General features: G+C 42.3%; 1 protein-coding gene across 3 annotated transcripts in view; it reads right to left on the bottom strand.

Annotated features, from left to right (window-relative positions):
• The window catches only part of PRKCA (protein kinase C alpha), a 139,382-nt gene that overhangs the window by 108,798 nt on the left and 11,918 nt on the right, over nt 1-18,666 (bottom strand). For 2 of the 3 annotated variants that reach the window (XM_077924028.1, XM_077924026.1), the window contains exon 2: nt 5,546-5,628. The gene's annotated coding sequence lies outside the window, so the exon portion shown is untranslated. Of the gene's footprint in view, nt 1-5,545; nt 5,629-18,215; nt 18,235-18,666 lie in introns of those variants that run through there. The other variant, XM_077924027.1, reaches the window with a different exon arrangement.

An 18,666-nucleotide genomic window follows, 5' to 3' on the forward strand; every position in this document is an offset into this window, starting at 1 on the left:
AAAAAGCCAACTTCAAACCACGGGTTAAGAAACAGGCTTGTTTCAACAAACTTTAACACTAATTGCATAAGGTAAAGATAAAAGGTAAAGATACCCCTGCCCATACGGGCCAGTCTTGACAGACTCTAGGGTTGTGCGCCCATCTCACTCTATAGGCCAGGGGCCAGCGTTGTCCGCAGACACTTCCGGGTCACGTGGCCAGCGTGACAAGCTGCATCTGGCGAGCCAGCGCAGCACACGGAACGCCGTTTACCTTCCCGCCAGTAAGCGGTCCCTATTTATCTACTTGCACCCGAGGGTGCTTTCGAACTGCTAGGTTGGCAGGCGCTGGGACCGAGCAGCGGGAGCGCACCCCACCACGGGGATTCGAACTGCCGACCTTTCGATCGGCAAGTCCTAGGCACTGAGGCTTTAACCCACAGCGCCACCCGCGTCCCACTGACTAATTGCATATGCAATACTAAATTGTGGTTAACTGAAACCAAAAGTGGAAGCTTCCAGTCTCTTCCTCATGGCTGTGCCTGAGAAGGACAGGGAAAGGGGTATGCAACCCCTGAGCTCATTCCACAGCTGCAAAATTTCCATTTGATCTTCAGCTGGATTCAAGAAAGCCAACAACTGATATTCTAGGAATTCCATATAAATTGTATCTAGTCATAGTCCTTATGTATACAGTGCTAAATATATGCACAAATACTCATATGACATTAGTATACAAGATGATCTGTTGATATGTGTCAGGGTACTGCCATCGAAAGGGGGGAGGGAGGCAGAAGCGTACAGGGAGCCTCCAACTTTGCTGAGCAGTAAGAGACATCACCTTGCCAACAAAGGTCCGTATAGTTAAAGCTATGGTTTCCCCAGTAGTGATGTATGGAAGTGAGAGCTGGACCATAAAAAAGGCTGATCGCCAAAGAATTGATGCTTTTGAATTATGGTGTTGGAGGAGACTCTTGAGAGTCCCATGGACTGCGAGAAGATCAAACCTATCCATTCTGAAGGAAATCCGCCCTGAGTGCTCACTGGAAGGACAGATTGTGAAGCTGAGGCTCCAATACTTTCGCCACCTCATGAGAAGAGAAGACTCCCTGGAAAAGACCCTGATGTTGGGAAAGGTTGAGGGCACAAGGAGAAGGGGACAACAGAGGACGAGATGGTTGGACAGTGTTCTCGAAGCTACCAGCATGAGTTTGACCAAACTGCGGGAGGCAGTGGAAGACAGGAGTGCCTGGCGTGCTCTGGTCCATGGGGTCATGAAGAGTCGGACACCTGAACTACTAAACAACAACAACAAACACCTCATCGGGGACTGGTGAGAGCGAAGACTCCAGCGAAACAGAGGGGGAAAGGAGGGGCGAATGGAGGCAAAGGCTTACAGAGGTTACTGCGAGCCCGAGCACAGCTCCCAGGCAGGCTGATAGGGAAACAGACGTGCAGCTTCCGTCGCCTAGTTTTTGCCAGGGAGTCAAATGTAAGGAAAGGAGGAGGAGACTGGGGGTGTTGAAGTTCTTATGCTGGGGGGGGGCAGGAAGAAACCACTCTCAGAATCTGTGAGTGACTGACAGTCATGAACTTTGGAACTCTGAACTGTAGATAGTTGCACTAAATAAAACCTGGAAAAGACAGGTCAGAGTCCTGGCTGTTTACTTGCAAGCAACCCCCCTACAGACCTGACAATATGTTTTAGCACAGGAAATAAAAAATTCTCTACAATCTAGGACTACAGCAGATTGTAGTGTGGCTCACATGAAGGTACATTCAAGATTCCCCCCACCTCTTTAATCAGCTATAAAGTTAATCAACTGCATGATGCCTTTTATAACTTAATGGAACAACAACAACTAATGCTTTAAATGCTACTTAAAAAGGAACTGAGGCAAATTTTAGTGTCACTTTGCAAAGCCCCAACTTTAAAACTAGAAAGAGTTTGCATACAGAACTACTAATTTAAAATGTCAAAGGGGAAAGATGTGGCTATGATTTCAAAACAATGCTTATGAGACATGAACTGGTCCATGACAGAATTACCATCAGGGCCAATTCTTGATGGAAAATATGAATATGGAAATATGCACTTGAAATAGAACTATGTGGAGGCAAGTCACTTGTGAAAGCTTTCCTTGTGGTTGTAGTCATCTTCAACATGCCATCACAACCCTCTAAGAAACAAGATTTGTGACATAATCTCTTGCAACTGTGACAGAAGCTACCTCAAGATGTGTGACATCACTGAATCTGCTGCAACCGTGAGGGAAGCTAATGACTTGCCACACCACTTGTAACATAAGTTTTCTGGGGGGAATTTCAAGAAACATTTTTGTTGCCCTATATGGAGATCTGGTTTTATATTATATTTAAAGAATGAAACTTTTAAAAAAGTATACAGTGCTAATTTTAAAAGACCCTGATGTTGGGAAAGATGGAGGGCACAAGGAGAAGGGGACGGCAGAGGAAGAGATGGTTGGACAGTGTTCTTGAAGCTACCAGCATGAGTTTGACCAAACTGCAGGAGGCAGTGGAAGACAGGAGTGCCTGGCGTGCTCTGGTCCATGGGGTCACGAAGAGTCGGATACGACTAAACGACTAAACAACAGTGCTAATTTTACAATATTTCAAAAGTGTTTGAAGTGAAGTATTTGGTTAAGGAAGCTAAATCTAATAAAGCATACTTAGTGTAGTTTACTTGGAGATAATTATTATTGTTACATGTAAATAGGCATGACAAGCCAGTAGCACACAGTTCCCATGCATTCCTTAAATTCTGAGAACCAAAATGAGAGCAGTGAAAACTGTAAACATATGCATATGTGATGTATATTTGATACGCCGTGCATATGAAATATACACTTCCTGGGGATGGGAAAATGTTGGAAGGAATGTACCGGTGTTGCATCCATTCCAACGTTGCATTTCACATGCCAACCATCCAGCTACTGGCATGAAAGAACTGTCCCTGCTCGTTTTCAGCTGGAAAACTGGTGACAAAAGATAAGGGTGTTCAAGAACTGGAGAGAAAACCTGGCAAGCCAACATTATCTCCAAGAGTATGAAGAGTTCTAGTTATACATAGCTATACTCCTCTGAAATGACTCTGAAATAAAGAGTCATTTCCAAATATATTTTTTTTTAAAAGTTGAGAAATAGCTAGTCTCTCTAATTTCCAAAGGGCAAATGGTTCATTCTAGCCTTTGTTCATCAGAAGTCTGTTGAAGGGGATTGAAATGATCAGCTTTAAATGTGTCTTTCAGTTATAAATACCATTTCTTAGGACAGAATTATATAGAACATAGCATCCCTTACAATGGGAGGTAATCAGTTGATCCAATTCACAACTTGAAGACTACAGTAATGAATTGCTGAGGAGATTGGAGTCATTCTACTAACTGCAGCTGAGCTAAAATTATATATGTCGTATACATCCATCCACCCTCCTTTTCCATGGCATTTTAATTTCAACAAATGTATCTAAGATTATCTTTGTAACTTCTACAAAGAGTGTCCTGTAATGAAACTACTTGCCAAAAGGCACTTCTGAACAGAAAATATAAAATAATGTGCTTAATTTTAGGTCTTTTTGTTACCATTTGAACTCATTCACCCAAGGGAGCTTTATAAAGTCATCCCAGAAAAATATATCAGAATACCAAAATCTCTTTAGCCATGATTCAGAGGGCCTCTTGAGATAGGAGTGTCGATATAGCAGTCCTCACATTATTTTAAACTGCTTTTGAAACTCTAATGTTTCAAAAGCGTATTGCCGAGTGAGGAGATGCAGTTTGAAAACAACTTTAGAAGCCACACATCTATTCAATTATTAGAGATTATTTTCAGCAAGCCTTTCCAGTAAATTCTCAGGACTCCTTAGAAGGAAAGCAGAAAATACAATAAAATAAAACTCAGAAAGTAATGAAACAATTAACATTACTAGGGTATTTTAAAAAGAAGATCTCAGCATTAGATAATCTTCAATGGATATCATTATGAGCAGCAAATTGTTGTCCCTTCCTTAGCCTGTCTTCATTTTGAAATCAAATATATGTCTGCACTTTGTTTACATAAAATAAAATAAAAAAGTAATTACAAAACACACAGAGGAACCTCAGTTCTCTAGGAACATGTGATTATCAAAGACACTCGAACGATGCAATCCAATCCAGACAGGCAAAACAAAATGGTCCCTACCACAATGGTTCCATAGCAAGGAAACACACTGCCAGTTTGTATGTGCAAAGGAATCAAGCCATGAATTATTATTTTTTGAGACACCAGCACTTCTACCAGCAATTGGACAGGTGAGATTGTATATATGAATGCTATTGCACAAAAATGCGCCATACAAACAGGAAAAGAATATACAGCTCCCCTCTCTGACATGCTAATTGGTTGTTCTCCAGAAGCTCTTGTTAGGTGGGGGGATATTTACATAGGCAACCCTCCATTCTGCAGCATGAATCAGGCAAAGTTGATTTTGGTCCTAAAGAGGTGTCAACCCATGCTACAAGCTAGGGATGAAAAATTCAGTCCACTTTTTAAAACAAACTGACCTAAGTTCCAAGACTTAGACAAAAAGATAAGATAGATAAGATACAGACAAAGACACAAAATGGAACACAGTTCACAATCAGATTGCACACGTTCCTAAATTTTGCAATGATGGTTTTGTTAAAAAATGTGTCCAAAAATGTATGTTACACACACACACACAAAATGTACAAAAATAGGGCAATGCATAGGAAGGCATTAGAATGCAGATCTGGGGGAAATGCATACAAAATGCAAGTTTTTGAGAATGTGTGTACAGAAGTGTGTATAATACTTGTGTATTTCTAAATAATAATAATAATAATAATAATAATAATAATAATTGTGTATTGTTTAAATTTTTTGTAGAAAACAGGATGGAACAGATCTAGGATTGAACGCAAGCAGAACTGAAATCTGGATTGAAAAGCCCAAACGCCTCAGGTCAAAGACATTTACTCTAACAGATAGGCTATCAAAATTGTTGTGTAAGCTCCAGAGTCAGATGTACAGAGGTTAATCAACCTTCTATTCCCCACTGAAAAACAAAATTGTGAAATCAATGAACACTACAGTGTCTACCTGAAGTCAGTGACTGGCTAAATAATAATAATAAAAATAGTGGCTCAGAATGAATGAAGAATATAGTGTTACACATTATTGGAAATATGCAATAGTGCAGCAGTTTGACATGGCTAACAGCTGGCTATAACTTGCTCTCAATATTAATAAAAGTGACTTTATAATTTATGTTGTCTTTCATATATTCTCTCCTTCCCTTTTATTTTTTTTTGCTTCATAACTCTGCTTTTTTCTTATTTGTCTCTCATTGGCTTCATCGTTGCAATTGCCTGTGATCATGGAGAAGACAGACTGTGACAGAAGAAACTTAATAAGCACAATCTATTAAAGAACATATTAACTAACCTCTAAGCTGTCAATAGCTACCATCCATGAATCAACAAAACGCATCAACAGAGCAATGAATCAACACAGAGCAGAGAGCAAAGTACAATGTACTTACATCCGTGTCCGGCCCCTTGTCTGCCCCGGGACAAGAAAAGGTAACGAATTCATGGCACCTCTTGTGAACCACAAAGCAGCAAACTAGGAAAAGAAGAAAAAACATTCAAGCAATTGCAGATTTGTTAACAAGCTTACTGCCAATCTACTGAAGTGAATTGAAATAAACAACCTTTTGAATAGTGTTGATAGACATTCAAATCATAGAAAAATTAATTCTCAAGTCTTCAAGAAACACAGCATTCTTTCAGCACAGGCAATTGCTTCTAACACATGATGTCCACATATTGTAAAATGACAGTATATTTAATTTTGCTCTTTGTTGTTTTTAACATAAGCTGTGGTCAAAACAAACAACCAAAGGACTCCAAAACATTTAACTCTTCGCCCATTAAGATACAAGGCAGAGTAATTCCCCATTGTTATTTTGCCTGAGATTTTACAGTTACCACTTTTCATGCAGGCAACAGTATCCCACATTCTTCAACAGAGGATGAAAAAGAAGCATTTATTTGATAGGGTTTTTTTGGGAGAATTTTTATTTCTGATACAATTTTGCTACATCTATAAAAGTATACACTACTTAGTTACTTTAGCTGTGCTTTATTGTTTTAGCAGGACTTTATACATTGCTCTGTGCAAGTTGGAAGCCATCTTGTGTACTTTGGTAAAAAGGCAATATAGACAAAAATAAATTACTGGCAATTCTCCAATGCTCTTGTCAATGATGTGTAATTGATAAAATTACATTCGCAAAATACAGACATCAGGATGCGTTCTGCAAAACCTTAAGTTAGGGCGGGCTCTATCCTTAAGAGTAATTGAATAACATGTTAACATACTATCGGTGCATATCTAACTATGGAAAAACATTGCTGTTATGATGCTAGAAAGGCAACATGGCCAAATGTTAACCTTGGGTATTAGTTGCTTAGCATGTAGAAAACTGGGACGCGGGTGGCGCTATGGGTAAAACCTCAGCGCCTAGGACTTGCCGATCAGAAGGTTGGCGGTTTGAATCCCCGTGACGGGGTGAGCTCCCATCGTTCGGTCCAAGCTCCTGCCCACCTAGCAGTTCGAAAGCACCCCTAAGTGCAAGTAGATAAATAGGTACCGCTTTATAGCGGGAAGGTAAACGGCGTTTCCATGCACTGCTCTGGTGGCGGTTCGCCAGAGCAGCTTCATCACGCTGGCCACGTGACCCGGAAGTGTCTGCGGACAGCGTTGGCTCCTGGCCTCTTAAGTGAGATGAGCGCACAACCCTAGAGTCTGTCAAGACTGGCCCGTACAGGCAGGGGTACCTTTACCTTTACTTATGTAGAAAACCATTATCAAAAGCCCATCAGTGGCTCCTAATCCTGATGGCTACGTTCTCTATCACACTGTCAGGGGTAAAGGTAAAGGGACCCCTGACCATTAGATCCAGTCATGACCAACTCTGGGGTTGCGGCGCTCATTCGCTTTATTGGCCAAGGGAGCCGGCATACAGCTTCCGGGTCATGTGGCCAGCATGACAAAGCTGCTTCTGGCAAACCAGAGCAGTGCACAGAAACACCGTTTACCTTCCCGCCAGAGTGGTACCTATTTATCTACTTGCACTTAGGGGTGCTTTCGAACTGCTAGGTGGGCAGGAGCTGGGACCGAACGACGGGAGCTCACCCCGTCGCGGGGATTTGAACCGCCAACCTTCTGATTGGCAAGTCCTACGCTCTGTGGTTTAACCCACAGCACCACCTGCGTCCCTTCTGTCAGGGGTAGTAAGCTTCTAAACACCAGTCATCTGAAACCACAGGAGGGGAGAGTGTGCTGTTGCACTCAAGTCATGCTTACAGGCTTCCCATAGACACCTGTCAGAACAAGATGGTGGATTGTAAAACAACTGTACGTAGTTCAGTTCATAAGTTCATTGCTCTAGCTAAAGGCTTAAGGTCAGCCTTGGCCTATGGAGCCCTGTTGCAGCGACTGTTATATCTACATTAATTCTAAATCTGAACTGTGACATAAAATAAATGGCTAGTGCATCACAACAAACAGTTAAATAAGGTTCTTGGGAGACCATAGGAAAAGTTGTCTTCTGAGATTATGCTGATATACTCTTTGCTCTGGTCTTATACTTCCTTTTCAATCGGATTCGATTGGAGGTGTGCTGCATCAGATTTTGGTTGCTCAATCACTCCCAATTCAAAGATGCGGCACAATTACAGTTTCTGGGGCCACATGTTGCATTCTGCATGAGTCATTTCTATGAGCTTTCGAATCAGGACTCAAGTCAGGCACGCAGAAAGCATCCCTTGTCTCAGCTTAACTGCACAGGATTGCAACTTAAGATTCCATATAAAGTTAGCACCTTCCTAGAAATGCAAAAAATACTTTCCTATTTAAGAACTGGCCTAATGTCATTTTAACATTCAAGGTCACCTTTAAAGCTGAAATATATGGTGACTTAATGTACCAAGGGGGAAAAATGTACTACAAGGAACACCCTGTACAATGTGGATGGGGGTCAGAGCAAAAACAGCTCCTGGGTTACTGCTTATGAATCTCTCTCATCTCATTTCTCTCCATATTTTTCTTTTTTTTAAATATGCTTTTGATGATAATGACTTCCTGAAAGATGAAGTGAGAATCTAGGCAGCAGACCTTTTGCCAGCCAGATGTTGCTGTCTTCCAACTCCTATCAAACATGACAGCTGATTATGCCAGATGAGGTTAATGGGAGTTAAGTAAAGGTAAAGGGGCCCCTGACCATTAGGTCCAGTCGTGACCGACTCTGGGGTTGCGCGCTCATCTTGCCCTATAGGCCGAGGGAGCTGGCGTTTGTCCGCAGACAGCTTCCGGGTCATGGTGGCCAGAATGACTAAGCCGCTTCTGGCAAACCAGAGCAGCACACGGAAATGCCGTTTACCTTCCCGCCGGAGCGGTACCTATTTATCTACTTGCACTTTGACGTGCTTTCGAACTGCTAGATTGGCAGGAGCAGGGACCGAGCAATGGGAGCTCACCCCGTCGCGGGGATTCGAACCGCTGGCCTTCTGATCAGCAAGCCCTAGGCTCTGTGGTTTAACCCACAGCGCCACCCGCATCCCATTTATAGGAGTTAGAGTCCTTCAAAATATGGAGGGTGACAGGTAAGCCACCTCTGATCTATGAGGAAGGGTGTCCTTATTTGAGAGGAGGAAAACGAAGAGTCTGGGCATTATTTTGTGAATTATGATGTTGGAAGGATTTAGACCAGGCTTCCTCAACCTCGGGCCTCCAGGTGTTTTGAGACTACAATTCCCATCATCCCTGACCACTGGTCCTGCTAGTTAGGGATCATGGGAGCTGTAGGCCAAAAACATCTGGAGGACTGAGGCTGAGGAAGCCTGATTTAGACTTTACTAGAAATAGGGACAACCATCTTCAATCAGAAAGCTGCAACACAATCACACGCATTCCAGGTTGTTGAAATATGATCTTTTAAAAACCTCTTTCTCAGCCAACACTCAGGAATGGTGCTCCAACCACATCTGTATAAAACTAGTAGAAGAACACATGAGACAACTAAGGTAGGATGCCAGCACTGAAAGACTGTTTCCTAAGGAAGCCAAAAGAAAAAACGCAAATGCACAGTCTCAAAAACCCTTTGATTATCTCAATGTTTCATGTGGGAAAGTGTTGTGAATGCTGACTGGGGGGGGGGGTGGCTTTTAAAGCAGGCTGAAATCACTACTGATCACTACCATACTTCTTTTCCCTGCCTTCCGAATCAGTATTGGAACCTATATAAATGTCAAGTCAATCAATTAACGGCTTTGTTTCTTAAACTCACTTTTCAAATGCATAATTCAAAATGCCACTTCCTTTACGAAGTGAGATAGCTAATGAAAACGATGGCTCTCCTATGACCCTCTTATGATCAATTGAGTGCAGGATTCGAGATTAAGTCAACGGAGAGAGACCAATTAACTAGTGTGCACGGTCAATTTGGCAGCGCAGATATAACCTTACTGATGAAATCAGCTATACTGATGTGAATATGCACAGCCGCCTGTCTATATTATCTCATTTATATCCCACCACTCCTCCAAAAAACCGAGGGCTACGTACATGTACAATGGTACCTCGGGTTACGTACACTTCAGGTTACATACGCTTCAGGTTACATACTCTGCTAACCCAGAAATAGTACCTTGGGTTAAGAACTTTGCTTCAGGATGAGAACAGAAATTGTGCGGCGGTGGCATGGCAGCAGCGGGAGACCCCATTAGCTAAAGTGGTCTTCAGGTTAAGAACAGTTTCAGGTTAAGAATGGACCTCCGGAACGAATTAAGTACGTAAGCAGAGGTACCACTGTAGTTATACCGTTTTCTGTTCACAATAAGCTTGTGAGGTAGGCATTGCTGAAACTGACTAGTTAGTGCAAGCCTGCACAATTAAAAAAGCCTTATAGCTGAGTGAGGATTTGAATTCTGTGTCCTGCTTGCTTGACAGTTTTCAGCCAGCCTTTCAATATCCACTGAACTCTAAAATATAATAGACCTGTATCTTTGAAAGAAGCTACAAGAATTCCAAAGCCACTCTTAAATTCTTGCTCTACCAAAAAACAAATCAAAAAAACCCTATTCGACAAGATGAAATTCATGTATCAGCAATTCATGTTTTGTTTCCATGGATCTCTAGTGGATTGTGTCACTCTTCAGAAGGCATCCGTCCTTGTCAAAAGCATATGTAAAGCCACCCCGAGGGAGGTCGAAATATTGTATTCTACAGAGAAAACAGCAGGGATGAAAAACACAAGCACAAGGCAAACACTGGTAGGGATGTGGACAGGGATAACAAATGTTCTCACAGCAACAAGAACACCTGACCACACTGTGTGACTCCACAGTTATCCATACACCCCATGCAGTATCCAAGCAGTAACCTGTAAAAAGACGTTCGTCTTCTCCCAGGCCTTTAGTTAATTAAACCATCTATAGCTTTTTAAACTATAGGGGGGTTCTGTTTTCATTGGTTACTATGGTATGTATTTTTGTGTTTCTAATGTTGTAAACAACCCTGAGATCCTCTGATGATGGGCTGCATAGAAATTTAATAAATAATAAGTAATAATAAAGGACACTGGAGGGAAAGTCTAGAGACTCATAGAATTGTAGAGTTGGAAGGGACCACTAGGGTAATCTAGTCTGCAAGGCAGACATCATTTGCCCGACGTGGGACTCAAACCCACAACCCTGAAATTAAGAGTCCCATGCTCTACCAGCTGAGCTATCCTAGGTCATGTGAACTCGAAAAGGTTATACGAATTGCCCCAAAGCTAAACAGGGAGTCTGCTTACAGCATTAGTACATTATTTCGCCAATTAAAATGGCACATTGTCAAAGAGCGTCAAGTATCTTGAAAGCTTCTACTACCTAATATATTCCGTTTCATTTATCCTGCTTTAAAAGGATCCATGCATTATAACTAAGGGTTGTGTCCAAAGCTGAAATGAGTGATGATCTGCTTGCACAATGGGTCTTATCCTTCCTCTATTCTTCCTGCTCCCACAAAATCTGCTAGAGGGCCCAGCAAACCTCTGCAGCAGATTTTTGAGGGTGCACAAGGGGCTGCGGGAGAGAGGAAGGGGAAGCTCTGGATACAACCCTAACAGTAGATTTCAGGAACAGATGTATACACGAGGGGAAAATACATTCTCATTTAATGAGCACAGGTAGCAGTAGTAATAGTGGTGTAATCCTTTATTAATCTTAATTGTAATTAATAGTATTACAGTGGTACCTCGGGTTAAGTACTTAATTCGTTCCGGAGGTCCGTTCTTAACCTGAAACTGTTCTTAACCTGAAGCACCACTTTAGCTAATGGGGCCTCCTGCTGCCGCCGCACCGCCAAAGCCTGATTTCTGTTCTTATCCTGAAGCAAAGTTCTTAACCTGAAGCACTATTTTTGAGTTAGCAGAGTGTGTAACCTGAAGCGTATGTAACCCGAGGTACCACTGTATTACTATTTAAAAGTTCTCTATAGTAAACATCACATCTACCTCTTATGTAAGGTTAGGTTCGGTTTTGCACCAAGGAAGCCAGCATTTTTCTGGGATTAATAAATATTTGTGAAAGAACATTACACAAATTTTTATTTAATACCAAGGAATACCCAGCTGCAGGTTCACCTGAAATAGATCAAACATATGATTTGTTCTCAAATCTCTGCCATCTCAAATGTTTGATGTGTGGATGTACAAAAAACATTAACACCAGAAACCCGCAGGTTAATTTAGCAGCCAATAGATTTCACCTTGCACAGAACAGTGGGAAGTTAAGAGGTTTCAGCCTGACATGAAAGCAAGGGCGGAAGAGGCAGGTTTGACTAGCCTGGGCTTGCTCAAACCTCTGCATCATACTTTTGTAACTTAATCAGACCTTTCCGATACCTTCAGTGCCTTTTCTGGCCACAGTTCTATCCTCTGCTAGAAAGAGCACGACTGGCATATGGTCACGCATTCCTCTCCTTATGCTGGCACAACAGATCTAGCCACTACATTACATCTACAGAACTGTACCGCTACAAGCCATTTATACCAGGAGTCTATACAGCACAAGACCAGCATTTGAAATTTGCCAGGCACCAGGTGTACCTGGCTATCAACCACTTGTGACCAAGTGAAGATGCCTGGGCACCAGAATGTCACCTGAAATCTCCACCATCTGGAGGTGCACGCCTGGGAATCCTTGGATCTTGACTGTTTTCACACAGTAGCAACGTGCTCCTGTTTTACAATTTAAAATACTCATTTTAAGATATCAATGACTTCCCTTCTCTTTCCATGGTTCATTTTACATATCATAAATCCCTGCATATTTTACAAAAACTATACCATTCAGTATTCCATTATTGCTTCCATGAAAACTTGTTTACACTGTTGAATTTATCTTAATGCTGCCAATGTTTTCGGCTGTTCACAATTATTTCCCATATATTCAATGAATGTTTCCCAATCTTCTTTAAATGTATGTTCTTCTTGTTCTCTTATTCTATATGTTAAGTCTGGAAGTTGTGCATATTCTGTCAGCTTAAGTTGCCATTCTTCTTTTGTTGGGAACATGTCCTGTAGAATTCTATTTGTTATATTTTATCACACACAGAGAACTTTATTGTGGTCCATAGGTCCAAAAGACACACTACAAAAATTATATATCAACAGTTATTTAGTCATATGAGCAGCCTTGTTATATTTTATAGGCAGAAACAGAATGATTTCAGGAACCAAAAAGTCATATTGAAAAATACCACTAGGCAACTAGGCATTCCATTTTGGCGACTGTAACCTTGGTTTAAGGATCCAATTGGTGCTTCTCTTATATATCTGGGTTTCTAATACTGAACAAGACTTAGAAAAATTGTCAAGTTAGCATGTTAGGGTTGGAGCAGCTAGACAATCTCAGTATCTCTTTCACACACATACACAAACGCACCCCTACGCCTGTCTAGACTGAAGGGAACACAAATCACCATTAAAATGTTCAACGTGTGTGCCCCACCCCACTTGACCACAGAAGGAAAAGGAAAGCTAGTGATTGGGGAACAATGGCAAAGAGTTACAAAGAAGAACATATTGCACAAAGCTACAGACACCCGGAGTCCTATGATGAGGAAATAGCAGCTATAAACCACCAGGTATCCTTCTCCTCTTCCAATTAGCACTTCCAGAATACAACTGGGGATAGGGGCCACGCAAACACAATGGCAGTTATGAGCAGTGCTATTTTTCTAGAAAAAGAGGTGCCGGAACTCACCCTGAACTTATAATGTCAATGGCATCAACCTGAGATGTGCTAGAACTGAGTTCCTGTGAGTTCCAGCTGGGGGTGAGCCCTGGTTATGAGGAGGAGGAGGAGAAGAAGAAGAAGAAGAAGAAGAAGAAGAAGAAGAGGAGGAGGAGGAGGAGGAGGAGGAGGAGGAGGAGGAGGAGGAGGAGGAGGAGGAGGAGGAGTAGTAGTAGTTTGGATTTGATTATCCCGCTTTATCACTACCTGAAGGCGTCTCAAAGCGGCTAACATTCTCCTTTCCCTTCCTCCCCCACAACAAACACTCTGTGAGGTGAGTGGGGCTGAGAGACTTCAAAGAAGTGTGACTAGCCCAAGGTCTAGTGGGCTGCATGTGGAGGAGCGGAGACACGAACCCAGTTCACCATATTACGAGTCCACTGCTCTTAACCACTACACCACACTGGCTCTCCCAGCCGGTAAGTGTTAGCATAAAAATAGACAACACATGTGAATATGCACTAAGAGCAACATCAAAGTTCAAGCCCAGGTAACCTGTCATATTCCAGAACACTTGAGGCCAAGGCCTAAGAATCTGCATTCACAAGTGTGGCTCCTATACAAAAGGGAATCAGCACCAACCATGGCATTTGCACACATGCCAGAGGCGAGGGGTTCTCTTGTAGGAGAAGTGATGCTTGCCAGGGGAAGACTGCATGGAGCATCACAAGTCACTGCTCATACTGTTGCTGCTAAAATAGTTTGATTGCATCAGGCTAACCATCTTTTGAAAATGATAGTTCAGCAGTTGAGTCATGGAACGGAGAATTGCCAAAAAGGAAAAGCACAAGGGAATTTCAAATGCCAAAAACATCTTCATTTTAACCCAAGATGAGAAAAGTTAACATTTTGCTAGGGGAAAATGAAAACAATTTAAGATTGTGATTGTATGCAGATTTAGCTGGGAGTTAAGTCCCACTGGACAAAGCGAAACACACTTGCGAGGAAACATAATGAGGACCAGGCTTCAGAAGTGTATAAAAAGAGTATTAAAAAGGGACAAGAGGACAAGAGATCATACAATTTATAATACAAAGCAAGGCATTTATCTTTCAGGCTCATCCTTTTCTCACCAGGAGTTATCAAACAGAAATTTTCATAGATGTTCTGGTTACCTTCGGCTACCCACCTACTTAAACCGATATACAAGTATCGGCTAGGACAGGGGATCCCAAACTGTGGTTTGCAAGCTTCATTCAGGCAGTCTGCAGCACATCTGTGGATTTGTGGTTGAAGATGGGAGATACCACATCCACTGCATGAAATATTCATATTGAATTTTAACTTTATGTTTATTGCTTCTTTTATTTATTGTTTCTACAATATTCAAATCGGAATGTGTAGAATACAATATACAAGAAAGCTAAAATTCGGAATGAGCTCAGGCTTGCAAGAGAGATTGAAAATAATAAAAGGATGTTTGAATCAAGAGGAAGAACAAGGAAGTAGTAAGTCCTCTGTGTGGAGAAGGTGAGTAAGTGCTATTGGGTGACAGAAAGAAAGAAGAACAGCTCAACACCTAGGTTGTCTCTGTCTTCTCCCGAAAGGAAAGCAGCACCCAACCTGGTGATACTGGAATAAATGGTGCAGAGAGGGAGGTGCAACCCAAAATAGGAGAAGAGGTGGCAAGGGAACATCTAGCTACTTTAAATGAATTCAAATCGCCATGCCTGATGAACTGTTTCCAAGGGTCCTAAGGGACTTGCAGATGTAACATCAGAGCCTCCGTCTATAATCTTTAATAATTCTTGGAAAACAGATGAAGTCCCTACAGACTGGAGGTGGGCAAATGCTGTCCCCATCTTCAAAAGGGGGAGGGCAGATCCAGGCAACTACCAACCTGTCAGTTTGGCATCAATACCTGGAAACGTCCTAGAGCAGATGATTAAAAAGTTGGTTTTTAAGCAAAGGTTGGGTGGATTTTTTAGCTATGTTTCCAGCATTGCAAGGGGTTGGACTAGATGGGCATTGAGGAACCCTTCCTAGCCCTACAATTCTGTGAATTAAAAATCATATAAGATTTAGGACAGTGCATTACAATTGTGGCAAGTAGAAAACTCATTAAGAGGTGTGCCAAGTCTCTCAGCAATTTTGGGAACCACTGAATGAAGAAACATAAGTACATCTAAATTCTGATTAGAAATGTTATAGTCCCTCCCAATCATTTCTAGACCTAAAGTTTGAATGAAGTATTTCTCTGAAGAAAGAAACCCTTTTTTCTCTCGAAAAACCATAGTAACAAAACAAAAAAAGAAAAAGGAAGCCAAAGCACCATGATGAGGGATAATCAAGAGAGAGGTATTTTGCAATTACACAGTAATGATTTGCACTGCACTATTTATTTGTCATTCAGAACACGTATGTTTTAAGATCAGATCTCCCCAACAGAGATGTTCAAAACACAATCTGTTTGATATCAAAGCAATCTATTTAATCAACAGATTAAGTAAAACACAAAAGCATTTGCTGGACCTATTTCCAGATCTTGGTTGTGTTTATTCTCATTAAAATGAGCAATCCACCAACATCTGCCCAGTTCAATCTCTATTCCTGTTCATGGGGACATCATGATATAGGACCTATTTCATGGAGTCCCCATTAATACATTAAAAAATTCATGCTGCTCTACCTAGATGAGAGAAGGGGGGGGGGGAGAGAGAGAATCCCTCTAGCAGTGGATCTCCAAAAATCAGAGAGAATAAACCTACTTTTGGCAGATGTGCTGCGAGAGGGGGGGCTACCTCAAGCACTGCTGATGCTTGTTTCCTTGGTTATGTTTGAGGCACACTCAAACAAACTGGGAAGCATTGACCTTCCGCTCAGCAGCTTCTGCACTGGGGTTATATTTTGCTGCTCTGACTGTAGGTGCCTTTTCCTTGCTAGGAACAGCCACCAGCAGCCAATGCACAACCAAACACCGCCATCCCAACTGTTGGCTGATGTCACAAATGACATCAAGTAATGGGACAAGTGGGCATGGTTTGGAGGAAACAGCCTGGTTGGCCAAGGGGAGAGGTTCCCCACCCCAATATAAGCCCCTTATCAGATGAAGGTATCAAACTTGTTACCTGGTCAATTCACAAAATCAATAATACATATGGTTATTATGCCAAAACCTTTACTAGCTACTTGTACTGCAATCCTACAGTCAGTCTGGTAAGCCAGGAGTAGCCATCAGGGTGCCCCCCAGATGTTGCCAGACTACAGCTCCCATCATCCCTGTCCATTGGCTGGTGGGAGTTTTAGTTCAACAACATTGGATGCCTATGAGATAAGCCAAATGGCGTTACTATGTCTTCAGGAAAGCTGGCTAGGTGTTGGGAGTCAAAAGGATGAGGAGGCAAGGATGTGGGAAGAAAAACAAGAAGCAGCGTGGGACCACAAGTTTTAAAAAAGAGAAGGCAGAGGGAATTTCTGGCTCCCTGCCTCTCCCCTTTTCCATCTCTATTCTTTCAAAGATATAAAATGTTATACTCATAAGCAGATGACATAGGGTTTAACTTGCTCATTCAGAGCGTTAATAAAATGGAAAGGCTTGTTGACACCTGAAATGCATTTAACTTATTACCTCAATAAACTGCAACACTTTTGTGAAGGAAACCCCATCAAATAAAATAGAATAGCACTGTGCAGAATTTCACTTCGCATTTCCAGAGTCCAATTATTATTACCTTATTAATCTTTATGAAATGTATTCTGGCCAAGTTGCATATGTTATTCTCAAGCAGTAGGGAAAAAGCATCATTTCCTATAGTTGCCGCTTCAGTCAGTCCCACTTCCTGCACAACAGAGTGAGACAACAGGCCAAGCCCTGTGCTAGCTTCACAAACAATGTGAAGCACAAAAATCAGCTGACAAATAAGGCCATTTTCAGATGTGAGACTTAAAATTGGTCATTCAATTTCCTCAATCTGCAAAGAGAATGAGATTGCTAAGCAACTTACAATCAGCATCTGATTTGTTAACAGCTATCTTCCATGTTCTGCGTGACATTAACCAGATTGAAGCAGAGGTCTTTAGGTACTTCACAGTAGGCTAATCTAGTACTATCTTGGAATCACCACTTTTTAATTATATTGGAAAGGCACCACTCGTTTTCTGAAAGCACACAGGCCTATAGTTGAAGAGCTAGCCCTTGATGAGCCCCGCAATTAAAGCCTGCTAGCCAATCATTAACACGAGCCAAAATATTGAAATAAAATAACAACGAAAAGAAGTCTAGCCATGTAGATAGAGAGAGATGTGCTTACACACACACACACACACACACACACACACACACCGCAATACCTTCTCAAGTTCTACATAGCAAAACACACACCCAGAATACCCAAGTTCTACACTTCAATGGCCAAAAATAACGCTGCGCTTCTAGAAAGTGGTGTCATGGGCAGGACCAGCCTAAGGCACTTCAGCACCTGAGGCAATCCTCAAAATCCAGGGAAGGAGTGAGTGGAGACCTACATCAGGAACAAGGCAGGAAATCAAATCAACACGACCCAATGGTTGAAGTGAAAATCAAAGGCTGTCATGGGGGGGGGGGGAGAAAGCGGCCCACTCTGAATCATGCATGAGACCCCAGAGAGCAGCCCCACCATTTCCTTCTCTAGGGAGATGGGAAGAGACCAGCAATGCCTCCCATTCACCGAGATGCTACAATAGTGGTGGCACTGGGGAGGCTGCCGAGGAAGAGGGAGGTCCAGCCTCCATGGGGTATGCATGCCACAGCCATCACTGTAACAAGCAATATATTTCTTGCAGGCTGGATTTGCTGCCCTGGGGGTGCTGCTGCCTGAGGAGGTCGCCTCACTTTGCCTCATGTATGGACCGGCCCTATTCATGGGACAAAGTAGAATTTATTCTTACCTCCAGTTGTGTGAAGCTAGCATGCACTCCCAAATTCGCCCCTGCTTGTAGAGAAAACAAGAGGATCCAGCAAATTAACAGCTCAGCATGCTTCCGGTAACCTAAACGCAGGGGGGAGTGTTTTTTTAATTTTTGCTATTAATGACGTAATAGTGCTAAGCAGGTGGCGCTGTGGTGTAAACCACTGAGCCTCTTGGGCTTGCTGATCAGAAGGTCGGCGGTTCAAATCCCCGCGGCGGGGTGAGTTCCTGTTGTTCGGTCCCAGCTCCTGCCCACCTAGCAGTTCAAAAGCACGTCAAGTGCAAGTAGATAAATAGGTAACGCTCCGGCGGGAAGGTAAAAGGCGTTTCCATGTGCTGCTATGGTTCACCAGAAGTGGTTTAGTCATGCTGGCCACATGACCCGGAAGCTGTCTGCAGACAAACGCTGGCTCCCTCGGCCTATAGAGTGA

The sequence above is a fragment of the Podarcis muralis genome, chromosome 2 (genome assembly GCF_964188315.1).
Source record: "Podarcis muralis chromosome 2, rPodMur119.hap1.1, whole genome shotgun sequence".
In the NCBI taxonomy this organism is placed as follows: domain Eukaryota; kingdom Metazoa; phylum Chordata; class Lepidosauria; order Squamata; family Lacertidae; genus Podarcis; species Podarcis muralis.